At 39.6% G+C, this 16,914-nt stretch overlaps 1 protein-coding gene across 4 annotated transcripts in view; it reads left to right on the top strand.

The window, feature by feature from the left end:
- The window catches only part of RARB (retinoic acid receptor beta), a 646,418-nt gene that overhangs the window by 184,575 nt on the left and 444,929 nt on the right, over window positions 1-16,914 (top strand). For all 4 annotated transcript variants that reach the window (XM_075827191.1, XM_075827194.1, XM_075827189.1 and 1 more), the window contains one exon: window positions 11,068-11,181. The gene's annotated coding sequence lies outside the window, so the exon portion shown is untranslated. The remainder of the gene's footprint in view (window positions 1-11,067; window positions 11,182-16,914) is intronic.

Below are 16,914 nucleotides of genomic sequence, written 5' to 3'. Positions count from 1 at the left end.
AGTAAGGTTCTAACTTTATATTTATCTTCAGGGATGACCTTTTTAATATTGGAAGTGATTAGCACGGGTCTGGCTCCCGGCAACCCTGGCACATAGCCGATTTTGCCAGGGGAAATGTTACATAGCGGCTTTTTAGATTAATGTCCGTCTATGTATTACATGAATGCCTCGAGGTCGCTAGAGCAGGTGCCACTCCTAAAAAGCGTCCGCTAATAGGGCATAAGGACCGGGATAGTCGTTATGAGACAACCAATTTAAAGGCAATGAACACCTTTTAAGATGGAAAAAAAAATATGTTTACTCATGTTTGTGGTTACCTGAAGTTGTAATAAGTTTCATGCTGCAGTCTTCATTCGTTCATTAAGTGTGCTGTAGGATCCACTTTATTTAGAAGCTGCAGAGACTCCACAGCAACAAAATGGTTGAAATGTTTAATGAAGACTATTTAGTTGTTTAAAGCATTTAGCAAACAAATGAACATTTAAATGTGTAGTGCGTGGTTCCTTTATACGTATTGGTTCTAAAATTAAGACGGAGCGGGCGGCACATCTTCGGGAGTTATTGACCTGGATACACCGGTTGGAACAGTCCCATAAGGTGTCTCAGGACCGGGTTGTGGGGGCGCAGTTGGGGCAGTTGAGAGAGCAGGTACGTTCGCTCTGTCTTTCTAAGGCGCGGGCCGCCTTAGTTAAGTGCAGGCGGCACTTTTACGAATTTAGTAATAAACCGGGTAGTACTTTGGCGCGGGCACTTAGGAAAACATGTTCACGCACCTATGTCCCGCACGTTCTCAGCTCACATAATAGGCGCCTGCAGCTTCCACAGGATATCTCGGAGACCTTCCGTGCCTATTACCACTCGCTATACAATCTCCCTCAGGCTCCTTCTTCCCCGGGTGGTGGCAGTCACTTGGAGAGGATTGAGCAGTACAAAGCAGTTCCACATCCTGTGGTTAGTAGTAGGTTAGTTCTGTTTGGCGGGTTAGGTCATGCCCATATATCCAATACATTGATAATTTGCCCTATGCATGTTCAGGCTACCAATTAATTTTCATACGGAGTATGACCATCTAAAACATATGTTTGTCTTCAGTGCCAAGTGAGGGGACATTGGCACTTAACATTCATCATCTAACATTGTTCTTTTTAAAATTATTTATTAATAAAGTATTTGTATATTTTTCACATTCTATTATATAACACTACTTTTCCTTATCCCTTCCCTGCAATTATACATACTACATATTGCAAGCAAGTATGCGGTGTGAAAGATTCATGCTCAGAGATTGCTGTTGCACCCTTGGTATTATGTGACAAATAATGTGTTCTAAAAAAAAAATCACATCAACTCCGTCTGACATTTCTTGGTATCCGGCTTCTGAGATATGCATGGATATTAGCTCTGTCTGTGACAAATGTCTGCAGGTCAGAAAAGAGATTTGTGGTGCTTATGTTTAGCTCACAGACCCAGACATATACATTTGGAAATCAGTCCCCATGTTGTTCCCTACGAGGAAAAAATTGCATACAACCTCACAATAATCACAGAAGCTTCACACATTTTGGATAATAGAGTGTTGCATGCAATCTTTCAAACCCACCTCCCCCATAGGAAGTGTCATGCAATTTAAAGCAGTTGTGTATCATCAGGCTATGTTCTCACAGGTCGGATTTTCACAGAAAACGGCAAATTCCGTCAAAGTCTGCATCAAATCATGTTTCAGTAGATTTTAGATTTTTAGCCGCGTTTGCTGCTGCGGACACCGATGAGAGGGATAAAAAAAAAGTCCATACTCACCTCCCCTTGTCTCCCATAGTGATGTGTTGCCCCTCCCAGTGCCGTTGGGATCATAATTTCTTCCATGTGAATGTTTCATCCTCGGGTTGGCTGCAGTGGTCACATGGGATGAAAGGTTATCCCAGAAGGCCGGAAGCTCTGAGACAGGGGAGGAGTGAGGCATCGTTATGGGAATGCCAAGGGAGGTAAGTGTATTATTTTTATTATTTTCATTATTATTTTAGGCTGAGCTTACACGTTGCAGATATTGTTACGGATTTGACACCTATCTCATCCGTAACATTGCAAGGGGCAAAATCCGTGTTGAAAATCCACAAAACATCCCCAGATTTATTTTTCTTACTTGCGATTTTTTTCTACAGCAAAAATCGCAACATTTGCAATATGTTGTCGAATTTTACTTCCCCATTGAGCTGATGAAATAACAATTCTAGAGCATCTTTTCTTAGATCTCTTTGTTGTGCCATTCCAGTTATTCCTCCTAGAAATCTATGATTAAATTGACAACTGGATGTTACCTGTTGGGGGTGTGTTCCTAAACAGACTGACAATGTCCAGTCAGTGCTGACAGTGTGACTGTGTAGGGACACACCTCTTTGACAAGGAGAATAGTAAAATCCAGTTGTCAGTTAATAAATACATTTCTAGGAGGAATAACAGAATGCACAGTTCTAAGAAAATATGTTCCAGAAGTTTCATGGAAATGATTAGTATTTACCAACAAAATGTAAATGTCAGGAGAGGTGACTGGTCATCTTAAAAAAAAAAAAAAAAAGAAAGAAAATTTGCACTGCAGGCCATTTTCTGCACGGACATTTTCCACTTTGCTGCTACTGTATTATGCTGCAAATTTTTCGGCCACAAATTTGGATGAAAAATCTGCAGCAATTACACTACATGTGATCGTAGCCTTAGACTAAATCAGGAATAAAATATGAAGTCAATACATTTTACATTACATAGTAGAAGCTTCAGTGAGTATTGTATATATATTTTTTTTATTATTTTTTTTTAGCTTGGCTAATATATATTAATATACCTATCCATTTTTTTTATCAGTTTGTAATTAACATGCTACTGTTCTCCATTTTGCTCCCGGAAATAAACTGCACATAATACATTTATATTTTCATATAAAGAAAGTTCGATTTCAAAACAAGTTTAGTATTTGAGTTGACTTTATCTGAGGGGGTGGGGAGAGTCATTGTTTCTAGCTTTATTATTTCAGGTCCCTGGTTCTTTTGAGTGTATGTGTTAGTGATATTCTTCAGGACATTTTTTTTAATCTTGTTCCGATGAAAAGCAGATGTGAAAAGAGTGGGTTACCTGCCGAATGTGAGGGGTTAGGAGATGTTTGTAAGGGATATTTTCTTTGACTCTTTCATTCATTTTCATTAGACAGAACATAGAACTTGTAATAATTATCAAATGTGCAAGCAAAATAAAAATATACATGTTCTGGATGGATCAGCACTATGTTGGTATATTGACTAGACTGTGGATAAGAGAGTCGTGTAAGTGCTTGACCTGTAATGCTTGTAACTGTTAGGTCTCCCTCACGTGGTTGCAGTTAAGGCTGTATTCACACTGCAGTTCGGGGTCCGACGTCCGTTCCATTACTTTTGACGGCAGGAATAGCACAGCATTCGGCACTATTCTTGCCGTCAAAATGACAGAACTCTCACAGAACCCCGACACACCACATAAGTCAATGAGACCTATCGGGTGCCGTCACAGCATTGAGACTTCCGTTTGAAATAAAGCCATGACCTAGATGTGGTTAGAGCCTTACCAATATTAGCAGCAGGAGTGTTTCAGTAACAGCAGAGTTGACAGAATTTTAAGCAGACTACAGGAATTCTAAATCTAAAAATCAATGGAAACTCCTTTACCAATATTTCAGTCTGGACTTTCTGCAAGCTCATGAAACAGTGTTGTAGTCTTTGTTCACACAGAACAGTTTGGTGAAATTTTTGATGATTTTTTTGTGTTAGCCAAAACTGGGAGTAGATTCTAATGAACATAAAATATTAGGGAAGGACTTCACATCATGTTTACACACATCTGACGTATGCATGTGTATACCAAAAAAGTGTAAATAAATATACTGTATTGCTCCCATACGTTTTGGAGCTTATCTAAAGTCACTGAATAAAGCAGAACAGGAGGTCCAAACATCTACAGTCACATTTTTGTTCTCAGCCCCGAGAATAGAGCTCCATATATAGGGCTGGTTTCAGACAACTGTAATGCGGTCACGTTTTTAGCATCGACATTACAGCCACAGCACCCAGACTCCCCCTCACCTGTGGGTGCATTAAACTTACTAGATCCCTAAGGTGCTGTAAGTTCTGTTCAGTAGAACCACAGGTGGTCTAGGTGTAATGCTCACGTTCAAGGCTGCAGAGAGTCTACGTTCTCTTAAAGGCTATGTACACTTTTTTTTTTAAATAAAGCAGAGCAGCTGTATAGTGCGCTAACACCTGAATCCACGGGACTGACAGGTTCAATGAAAGAGGGTACTGCGTGTCTCCAACTGTAATCGATCACATCTAAGTTATGAACTTAGATGTGATCGATAGCAGCTCAATCCTGCGTGTCAGAGACATGCAAGACCTGCTGACACTGAACCCATAAATGCCGCTGATGTGACAAATGCCGGTTTCAGTGCTAGATACAGCTGCTCTTTATACAGTATACAAAGCAGCTGTATCTCAAAAAGTAAAAATAATTTTAAAAGCTGCACCAATCACACTGATAGACATTTTTATTTATAAGTCTCATCAGCAGAATTTTAAAAGAACCTATGTTAGTACTTTATGTGCTAAAACTACTGAGATTATTTTAGATTTGTATCAATCCCCATTAAAGGCTATTTAAACCTTTTGTATCTTTTTTTTCGCTCAATTCCAGCGCTGTATGTTGGATTTTGTTTTTTTGGCCCTCCCATTGTCTTTCTATGCCCCCCTGCTCCGCTTGGAGCTTAATATGCTGGTTGTGAGTAAAGGTACAGAGACCTTATCATTCAACAGTAGGCGTTGCCTCCTGCTTTGCTGTGAAGCTGTCCAATCAGAGCGAACAGTTTCATAGCAATGCTGAAATCTTACGTGATTAGCATGTCTTCTGCATAGCTATAAAGCTGTTTGCTCTGATTGGACAGCGTCACAGCAAAGCAGGAGGCAACACCTACTGAGAAAGAATGAGGTCTCCTCCTTTATCTTTACTCACAATTAACATATTAGGCACCAAGCATGAAAACGGGAGGGGAAAAAAATATATAGAAAAAGCTACAGCACTGGAATCGAGAGGACGCCAGGAATAAGGGGGGGGCGGGTAATGTGGTTTAAAAAAACAACAAAAACTTGTCAGGTTCTCTTTAAGGGAGATAACGGAGGGGTCATACACTGAAGATCCTATTAGGGGTTAAAAGTGTCATTTTGTCAAGTGTAGTAGGTTAGGCATGTATCTGTATTATCTAAAGTACAGCAAACAGGTTTTAGATTTAATATGTTTGTCACTTTGACAGCTGCACAGGGGGAATTGTTACAATCCAGTTGCTTTTCAATTTGATGCTGTATATATTGTGTCAAGGAAAAACATGCTGTCACCTTCAAACAACAGGCTGGTTTGGTCACAGGAGATTTCAGTCACAGAACTTTAAAAGCCTTTACAAAATGTGACAAATAAATAGTATTATCCGCACGCAGTCCAGTTTCTGTTAGTGCATGATAAGTAAGTTCAGAGACAGTGCAACAAAAAGCTACGTGAATTGTGTAGGTACAAATAAGACGTGTCTCTTCTTTCAATGAACTTTAAACCAAAGTTCTCCACATATTCAGTGATGTTGCCTTTGCTTGAATTAAGAGGCTTCCAGTGTAATGTAGTTATTGTTAAAAATTGATAGAGTGGCACTTATTGTGGTGTTGTTGAAGCCAGGGAAGGACCCTACGCTCCCGGACTCCTGTCATCCGATTTTACTTATTAACTCAGATGCTAAGATATTGGTCAAAATTTTAGCTACTAGATTAAAGAAGGTTGTTTTTTCTTTAGTTCACCCAGATCAGACTGGCTTTATGTCCAGGAAGGGAAAGGACATTAATATACACAGACTTTTACACAGTCTAAATACGGCGAGGCGGGCAGTACCTCCTGGCTTCGTTCTCTCTCTGGATACTTATAAGGCCTTTGACTCGGTCGAATGGCGTTATCTTTGGACGCTTCTCTCCAGTTAAAATTTTGGTTTCTTGGCTCTGGTTAGTCTCTTATATGAGGGACTGAGTGCCAGAGTGAGAACGAATATGGATATTTCTGACCCCTTTTTCTTTGGTCGTGGTACCCGGCAGGGATGCCCGCTCTCCCCTTTGTTATTTGCCCTTGCAATAGAACCCCTTGCAGTGGCTATACGTCAATCTCCATCCATAAAAGGCCTATCTAGGGGCCACATAGTCGAAAAAGTATCCCTGTATGCAGATGACACACTGATATATCTAGAGGATGATAGTCCTTCTCTGGCTTCTCTTTTAAAACTGATTGATACCTTTGGTGCCTTTTCAGGTTTGTCGGTAAATTGGTCTAAGTCGGTCTTATTCCCCTTGTTTCCGGGATATTGCTCCAAACAGAGTCTACCTGTAGCCTTGCAAGTAGTTTCCCAATTTACTTACCTTGGGATTAAGATTGCTCTTGATTTATCAAGATATGGTGAGCTTAACCTTGACCCTTTGGTTGTTGCTAATGAAAAACAACTAAACACTTGGAACAATCTCCCCTTATCACTATATGGTAGGATTAATTTACTTAAAATGGTGTACCTCCCTAAATTTCTATATTTATTTCATGCCTGTCCTATTGTATTGTCTAGACAATTTTTTAAAAGGCTTGTCAGTGTTTTACGGTCTTTTTACTGGCAGGGTAAAATCCCCAGGTTTGGTCTTGGGTCTACTAGAGGCTCCTAAACACATGGGGGGAATGGCGGCACCTAACCTTTATCTGTAGTACCTGGCATCTCAACTGGTGATTGTACGGTGGTGGATAGATATCGATTTGAGTAATGCAGCCACTGCACTTGCAGGGGGGATTATGACATCTTATGAAAGTCTTACAAATTTACTTTATAGATTCAAATCCCGGGATAGTGTACCTCTCCCGCTTCAGATGGTGGCTGTAGTATGGAAGGCAGCTCATGCTATGATAAAGTTCACAACTGAATCTCTGCCAGGGGCGGCAATGTGTCTGCGGAAGACTCTGGCTTTCTATCCTTTTCTGAACTTAGAGATAGATTTGAGCTGTCGCAGAAGGTCTTTTTCCACTATCTCCAGTTACGTCATGCTTGGTTTGCCGAATTTGGTTCTGTGTTGCCTCAGTTGGGGTTCTCTAGACTGGAGGATCTTCTGGGGCCCAGCCCTTTCAAAGATCCTTGCTCAAATATACGCATTATTGCTGTCCTTTGGGCAATGACCTTTTGATAAAGCCTTTACTCGGTGGAAGGGGGATATACCTGATCTGGAAGAGGAGGAGTGGAGGGAGGTAGAACTGTCATTTTTTGCTTCGGTTACTAGTGCAAGAGATTTTCTGATACAATCTTGGTTTCTGCATCTGATTTACTATACACCAGTTAGACTCTAGAGGATTTGGATGCTGTCTTCGGATAGCTGTTTTAGATGCCAGTCGGAAGTAGGTACATATATACACTGTGTCCCCAGGATTGCCCCCTTTTGGTCGGAGGTAGTAGAATTTCTTCATACCCACTTTGAATTTCCGAGGCTCCTTGCCCCTCAGGTATGTCTTTTGGGTATCATAAATGATGTCGTACAGAATTACTACGCTAGAAAAATTGTGATTTATGGCGTGGAGGGCCCTAGTTTGGCTCACTGGAAGCAAATGGTGAATAAATATGTACCCATGTCGTAAATTATATTTAAACAGAAATTGTCCTGATAAGTTTGATAAGATCTGGTCCAGATGGTTGGAGTCATCCGAATCTGCGGTTTGAAGGTGGGGTGAAAAAAATTCTGTTTGGACTGTGGGGGGGGGGGGGGGGGAATGGGGCATGGGATGAATGTGGTGTAAATGTTGTTTTCTGGTGAGGCATTGCAAGGGCACACTTCACTATGCCTAATTCATTGGGGAGGTATGTTCTATATGTGCTACGTCTCTTCTTAAAATATTCTTGCATTATAGTGCCCACCAGATGCCGTGTCATTTGTCTTGTTTCTATTGTTTTATTTACTTTACGTTTTGGAAAAATAAAGCCTTTTAAAAAAAAATTATTGATAGAGTGGCTGATCTTATGTCAGGGGTCATGTAGTATTTTTAAAAAAATATTCAGCTATTAGAAAATGTACCATTTGCGTTGTGGTATATGTAAATGGTTCAAATTACTGGAGGAACATCAATTGAAATGTTAGTTTTCATGAATTTTAATCGAAACAGGCATCTTGGTTGTCTAAAAAGAAGACGATTGCTACTAACTAATACTAATGCTAAGGCTTGATTCACACTAGCATGTTCGGTCCGTAAAGGACGGAACGTATTTCGGCCTCAAGTCCCGGACCGAACACACTGCAGGGAGCCGGGCTCCTAGCATCATAGTTATGTACGACGCTAGGAGTCCCTGCCTCTCCATGGAACTACTGTCCCGTACTGAAAACATGATTACAGTACAGGACAGTTGTCCCGCAGCGAGGCAGGGACTCCTAGCATCGTACAGAACTATGATGCTAGGAGCCCGGCTCCCTGCAGTGTGTTCGGTCCGGGAATTGCGGCCGAAAATACGTTCCATCCTTTACGGACCGAACATGCTCGTGTGAATCCAGCCTAATACTGCAACTATATAGCAGTTATGTCACAATGGATGGCACTGTAATTTGTGCTGTGAAGTGTATCTATTATTTATTCCAGGCTAAGCAAGAAACATCTCAATTAAGCAGTGGCAACAAGACCTACCTAAGCGTCTCAGGTTTTAGTTGCAGTATTTTTGTTTTCCATTGGTAGGCAATGTTAGTAATAGTGACCTATCACAGTAAATACACTGATGTAGTAATTGAATCATCACATCATGGTGTTCACCACTAAATATACAGGATCAAACATAAAAAAGGGAAGGGGATATAGAGGTAAGGGAAATGGCAACAGGTCGATTGGCACGCGTTTAAAGTCCCTTTACAGGGGCCAATGTAAACTGTATGGCGATAAACAATAGTTAATAAAATTGTTCGGTCCCCATACCGTTTAAATAACGTCGGCAGAAAATTCTCTGTTTACATAGGGACATAAGCTGCCAACAAGGATTTTTAGAGCATCATAAACCATGAAATCAGCTCGTTTGCTCATTCGACAGGTGATCACTTCCTGTTTACGCACGGCAATGATCGGGAACGAGCATTCGTATGAACTCTCTTCGCCTGATCATTGTCTTGCGTAAATGGGCCCTTACTCACATCGCCACTGTTATCTGAATGATGTATGTCATTGGCATGTATCCTTTATATATATGCAACTAGCTTGGTCTGGAAAAACACGGATGGACAATCCACCAATAATTATTTGTTTTTAAAATAATCACAATAATTGAACCTCTGCATCTTCGGGATATTAATTTAACATGAAATAAGAACCCCTGACACGAACAGTGCATCAGCATTGGAGCATTTTCATGGAGCTTAGAAACTTCACATGAGGACAAAAGGTCCAATGTAGAAAATTTCTACATCACAATAATTTGAGAACAGAGCTTCTATTTTGTTAGAGCATTATTTGCTTACAAAAATGCACATTTTAAAAAAAAATTATTCTTCAATAAAGGTAAAGTGTAATAAACTCATCACGTCGCTATTTCCCTTACATGTATAACGCCTTTCCTTTCTTACTGTATGTTCAACAGTGGCCTATACTTCTCTGTCCAGATCCACGATTATATTATTCCCACTTCTTCTCTACTGGTCATGACCCACCCCCTTGTGTATCAAGCTCTGTACATAACATTTTTCTCCTTCTGCACAGTCTGTTGTTCCTTTGCCTATCATATGTATTAGTCAATCATAATGCAGCACGATTGAAGTTCCTATGAAAAAAAAATTTGAAGGTCCTTTACTCTGCTTCCTATTGGCAGTGGTTTATTCACACATTAGAGAGATATAAATCTTCCTTTAATTCAAAGAGGGATGCCTGTGCCATTTTAGTGAGTGAAGAGATCCTGTTCATGTTTGTAACGCCTGCGCTCGTTGGCGTACTACCGCTCCCAGCATCACAACAGCCAGGTTACCTTTAGTACGCTATGTACGGTTCCTGGATCTCCACACTGAAGTTGCACTTCCTTCTACTGCTGGAGTTTCTGGGTCTGACTATAGGGCGGGCGAACGCTTACTTCCTGCATTTCAGAAAGACCTCCCATAAAAGAAGAGTACCACGAGTGGCATTCTCATTTCAAGATTCTATATATAAGCAATATATTCCAGACTGATTAGAGCATCGGGGAGGGGGGAGCAGAAGCTCAACTTCCCATATAGTAGAACGATCCCTGCTCTAATCTAAAAAATAACTAGATGAAAAATTGCCACTAGGTAAACGAACTGTCTAATAATAATTGTCCCTACGCATTTCTATACCTAGTGTGTACAAATGGTGCGTCCTCCGAATGACACTGGTATCTAGCGGCCAGATATCCGTGTCGTTCGTATGCAGGGATACACGATACAGTACTTTTCAGTACTGTCCGGCATCTATTGTTAACAACTGTACTGTGACATCTATACGCCGGGTTGTGCTATTTAGTGTACTGTAGTACTACCTGGTGAAATTCAATCGTCAAATCGCTTGTGACCCCTGAGGACGCACACTTTATCACAATGGGTGTGGAAATGCATAGGGACAATTATTATTAGACAGTTCGTTAACCTAGTGGTAATTTTTGATCCAGTTATTTTTTAGATTAGAGCAGGAATCGTTCTACTATATGGGAAGTTGAGCTTCTGCTCCCCCCTCCCCGGTCTTCTAATCAGTCTGGAATATATTGCTTTTGCCTGCTATTCGATACATTGGCACATTAGCCCATTTTTTTATAAACTCAATAAAGGTTGTTTTAATCGTTCAATCAGGCAGTGATAATTATGGTTCAAATGTTCACCTTACCCCATGTCACATGTGTTATCTTCTGGTAAATCCACATCCAAAATCATAGCTATGAGCAATTTTTACTATGTGCGGCTTTAACTCCTGTAACATTCTTATTTATCGGGCCGTCTGACTAATTTTTGTTTCTTTTCTTTGTGATAGGGATTTTCATCCATCCAGGACAAGAAGTAGATCAGCTTTCAGGCAACGAATACCATTTTAAACTGAAAATCGAATCTGGAGGATCCAAAAAAAAATAATAGCAAGTTGATACAGGTAGGAAAAACTGATACAGGTATATCAATAGCAGTTCACCCTTTGATCCCTATTCAAGACAATAATACCTGGCAAGTATAATGCTGTAGCTCTCTGTGACAGTTTATGGTTAAACTTTGGCAACTTCTTTAGTTCGTATTCAACCGTTTAGGAGAGTACCGTTCTATTAGATATTCCCATAATTCAAGGGGTTGTCTCATGAAGACGACCACATTTTTTCAAATGGAAGTGGACTAATCGCTGTGGTTCCGGCTTCTCTAAACACCGGCGACTAGCTGTTATCGCCGAGGAAAGCCACGTCTGGACAGACATTTCCCCTGCAGCGAGATCCCCTTTAATGCCCATAGGTCCTAATAGGACCTATGGACAGAGGTTGTCTTCGTGAGACAACCTCTTAAACATGAATGAAGGGAACAGAATTTTAGTTCATGCTATCATTTAAGTGATGTAAAATGTATAAAAAAAAAAAAAATTGCTGGACATCTTCATCATCATCATCATTTATTTTAAATACATACTTATCACATAAATGCCCCAACAGAGTTTTTATAATATAAAACGTTATAATTTTCAAATTATTATTTCATCTTTTTTTTTTTTTTTTTACACATGATTTTATTTTGTTTCTGTATGCTGTGAAGAAAGATGTTCCACGCATCATTTCACTAGAGAAACTGATGCAAATCTACCGTTACAGTATGGTATAATGGGGTCATATTTGCTCTGCATTCTAGTGGTTCGATACTCAGCTGGAAGATGGCAAATAATCCATTTTATTGTTACCGTGTAACTTTTCCTTTATAGTTCAATCGGTTTTTAGTCTGAGGTTGTCATGCCTGACAAGTTTTTTTCTTAAACACTAGGAATTCTTTTTCTTTCAGCTTACTTCCTTCTAGATCTACATTTCTGAGTTGACATTTACATTTTGTAGTTTTTTGGAGACTGATATATTGATGGGATATTATTATATTTTTATTAAAGAGGGATTAGTCTACAAAAGACGGTATCCATTTCAATTTATAAAGTATGTCCCAAGAACGAATGGGCACAAAGGGACCCCAAGCATGTTTATCGTATGGCTTTTGCATGGGGCAGTTATTATTTTACAAATAAATACAGTTTGAGAAGTGCTTTTCATGGATTTTATTATTTAATTTAAGGTTTTTTTTCTCTCTTGAAGTCTATTAACACAAACATAGTCCTAAAATTCTCGTGGACTAAACTATTGCATGAACACAGTCAGGCAATAAAACAATTATAGACATAGACAAGTTGGAGCCAAAACAAAACTACAAAAACATACTACAGCCAATTACATAATGAGCCGTTTACTCACAAACATACATTTAGGTTATTAAAGTGACAAGCATATATACACATACAAGCATTTACAATTACATGATGAGCCAAAAAAAAAACAATAGGGCCAATAATACACATGGCAAGGCCAGCTCCACAAGTCAGTTGACTTGGATTTTAGATGAAACCACAGCAGCTATTCTCCTCTTTTATAAGTGAATTAATATATTCCACAAGTTATTCACTGCTGATCTCTTAGATATTTAGATATATTGTTACTAAAATCTGATGAATATTGGTGCTAGACATAGGGAAATGTGTACGTTAGGGTACCCACACACCCAGCGGGTTTGTTGCAGATTTTGCTGCGGATTTCTTTCTTTCTACATTAACATGGGTAAAATCTGCCATGAACATCCAAAACAGAATGAGTATGTCCTGATTTCTCTGTGGAAAATCTCATCTACTTGCCTGTAACAGTCGGTGCCCTAAATTATAATGAAATTATATAATTATAATGAAATGCCAATTCAGCAATCAGTTGAAGTCTGGTTGCTTGCGACTTACTGGCTTGACAACCCTGCTAAAAAGGCTATAGTTGTTAGTTGTTGTATCCCTATCAGCCAAACCAGTTCTTCTCAAGCAGGATTGTCTTTGCCAAATGGCTCTTTCCCTACTTTGTCAGAGGTCAACCCATTCCATTCTCCATCTTAGCCTGAATTAAATTTAGGTGAGACGTTATTACTGCATTAATAGATTCTGTAATAACACTGTGACTAAAGGCTTGTTTGTCTATCTGAAGATACTGATCCTCATGGAAAACAGTAATGTAATTGTTCCAATTTTGCAGAATGCTCCATTGGAGGAAGGATACACTCTAAGCAAGGAAGCAGGAAAAAATTGGGGATATCCAGAAAAGCGCTGATGATATCCAGAGAGTTTAAGGCCTCGTCCACATCTGCATCGGTTTCCGTACATAGGTTCCGTTAGACCTTTCCGTCGGAGGAACCCATTAACAGAAAGACAAATGGAAATGATAGCTTCCGCTTGTGTTATCATAGATTTCAATGGTAATTATTCTGTTGCAAATGGTTTCCATTTGTCTCTGTTCCGTAAAGTTTCCATCAACTTCGCTATTGTTTCCGCAAAAAAACAGATACCCTACGGAACTGAGACAAACTGAAACCATTTGCAATGGAAGCATTACACTTGAAATCAATGGTAATGCAAATGGAAGCTATGGTTTCAGTTTGTCTTTCTGTTCATGGGTTCCTCCGACAGAAGGGTCTAATGGAACCCATGAAACCAACGCTGATGTGAACGAGGCCGAAGATCAAAGTTATTTATTATCAAGTTGAATAAATAAATAATATCCATAGATGACGTGGCTATGCGTTTCAACACCGGTCTGGTGTGTTCATCAGGCCATGACAAAAGGGACATAAGCACACACACATGCGTCATGGGCACTCTGACGTCATGTAGGTTCAAAGGTTTCCATTTGGACATGCAGCGAAGAGAGACCAATAACCAGGCTGGCTGTCAAAAGGTTAAAATGCAGTACGTACAGTTGTTACTGCACTTTAACCTTTTGACAGCCGGTACTGCCTAGAAATGTGGGCGTAACGCTACCCCTTTGTTAGCGTTAGCATTTTCAACAGCATGCGTTGCTGTGAAAAATTAAGGTATTTACATTTGGGATGACGTGGATTATTATGATGGAAATACCCTGTAAAATTAGACTCCCAATGAACAATTTGTCAAACAGCATGTACATCCGTCTAACTGATCCCTGTTATAAAATCCTTAAATATGACAAATCTAGCACTAAAAACTTGCATGTGCACATGTAAATCATTTTCATTTACAGTACATTTATTATGCACTATCATCTGAACAATAAATAAAACCATAACCCTTTATATCCATATACACATACAAGTATCTCACAGCAGAATATGGGATTATGTATCGTTTAATAGTTTTGAATCACAAAAATAAATACACCTGTGACCCGCCCTAAAAAAAGATCCTTTCGGTCCAAACGTACAGTGTGATTGTCGAATTTACCGATACTTCCATCTAACAAGATACAGGAACGTTCCAGTATTCAGAGCAGAGATGTTTTATAAATCAGGAGGCATCACTCAATATAAAGCTGTTAACATTCATGGAATTATTAACAATTAAATAATAAAATGTTGCTAGAATTAGGTGTTTCTAATTGTTTGTGAACAGCTGTAGATATGAGATACGAGATATGAGATGCAGTTGCTTTTCGAGTGCAGTAAGTGTGTCTCATACAAGTCAAGGCCGTTAAGACTCCGTTGGATGGTGAAGGAGTTAGTGAGCACAGTGGGGAAAAAAGAGATGCTGGTAAAATATGCATCCTCTATAACTCTTTTCATAACCCAAATTGCTGCGGAAAAACAAGGTGTTGATGTGATGCACTTCAATGGTTTTATTGTCTCTGGAATAGACACTATTTTCATATGAGCCTTGGGGGGGTTCTCCTAAATTATATCCACTGTGTTTTCCAATGCAGAACATTTTGTAAATCTGTAAGCATAGCTTCTTTGACATTACATGCAGAAATGATAGGCGCTGCTTCACTGAATTATAAGTTCAGGAATTGGTGTTTATAAACATCAGTATTACTTTTGTCAATTGCCACCTTGGGCCATTGTATTTAGGGCAGGATTCCTATTATGTTTTTTGTAATTTTGCTGTGTCTGTGCTAATGCAAACTGTAGAAGCGTAGTTTTTCTTCGAATTTTAAAATGGGTTTAGCTCTAAAGTTATCAGGATGTATAACCCACGAAAGAAGGACATTTTTCCACTAGCTTGGTCGGTCGAAGCCCTTTACCACCATCTAATTAAGATCAGAAATGAACATAAGAATAAAACACATTTTTCTTTAGTAGTTCTCTTCCCAGCTTGTCATCAAATTCATTGTGAGGACATATAGTTTGCATTTCAAAGGAAAAACTTGGTAAAAAAAAAACAAAAAACAATGTGTTTGTATATCTTCCTACCCAGTAAATTTATACAGGCTTAATGCTCCCTCTATTCACTGTCCGGCTACGTCTAAACGTACCAGATTAGCTGCAGAAAATTTCCAAAGCAAAAGTTGCAGTGAAATCCGCAGCAGCAAGTCCGGCAGCAAATTTTGGTGTGAATTTCCCTGCAGAAAGCAGACGAGTGTTTAAAAAAACCAAAAGCACTATATTCATCTATTCAGCTCCCCAGGCGCTCCCATGGACCGGTGAAGCATTGCCATGGGCCACCACGGGAGGTCAATATAGTGTGTGTTTTTAAGTTTAAACTTTGTGTTTTTTTCTTTTTCATTTAGAATTTTTCAGATCTGCAGGTAATTTGCTGCAAAATAGGCAACAAATCAGTGCTCTTTCCGCAGCAGAATTCCACACCGCTCGTTAATTTCTGCGCATAAAATTTCCACAGCATGTGGGTGAGATTTTTTCACATTTCATCCACTTTGCTGCTACTGAATTCCGCTGCAGATACAGACGGAAAATCTGCAGCAAATCAGCTACATCAGGATTTCTTAACATTTTTCTACTAGGGAGCCAACAACCACAACCAAGTCTTTATACTTGTTATTTGCTGTTACTACAGATTTTCTACATTGCAGCATCAAGTGGCCGCTATCGCTATGTCTACATGACAATTCAGTCAGCCATGACAATGTTAATTACCTCTCCTTACATAGATATCAGTGGGCGGGTGCAAATGACTAAGCCCCTCCCAGCCTAAGAAAATGAAATTGCCAGTTAGAAACAATGAGTGATAGAGCCTGACAGACAGAAAAATTTGGAATTTATATTTGTTAACATTATCCATGCTCCATCATCACTGGTGTCCTATAAGGGTATGTTCACACGCAGTGGCAAAATACGTCTGAAATTACAGAGCTGTTTACAGGCTAAAACAGCTCCTGAATTTCAGACGTTTTTTCAAGTACTCGCGTTTTTCGCGGCGTCTTTTACAGACGTTATTGGAGCTGTTTTTCAATGGAGTTCAAGAAAAACGGCTCCAAAAACGTCCCATGCACTTTTTTGACGCGAGCGTCTTTTTACACCTCGTCTGAACAGAACATCGTAAAACCCATTGCAAGCAATGGGCAGATGTTTGCAGACGTAATGGACGTAGTCCTATACTGCCTCTGAAGCGGCTCAGGACAGCACAGCTTTATTGTTATGGCCGGCACAGGCTTCAGCTGCGGCCTAGTAGGGAATCTCTGTAACAGTACTATTTAGGTAAATGAGACTTTGGGCGATTGCAGAGCTCCGTGACTTTGACCTTAATCTGCATTTTTTGGGTTTTTGATTGGAGTGACCTTTTAAGTTGGGTGTCTAAGGTTTAGTAAAATAAGGCAGGAGGCCATATATAACAATAACCTTTTGAAATGACGCA

The sequence above is a fragment of the Rhinoderma darwinii genome, chromosome 5 (genome assembly GCF_050947455.1).
Source record: "Rhinoderma darwinii isolate aRhiDar2 chromosome 5, aRhiDar2.hap1, whole genome shotgun sequence".
Lineage (NCBI taxonomy): Eukaryota > Metazoa > Chordata > Amphibia > Anura > Rhinodermatidae > Rhinoderma > Rhinoderma darwinii.
The sequence above is the reverse complement of the archived record's forward strand: the minus strand, read 5'-3'. Positions and strand labels throughout refer to the sequence as shown.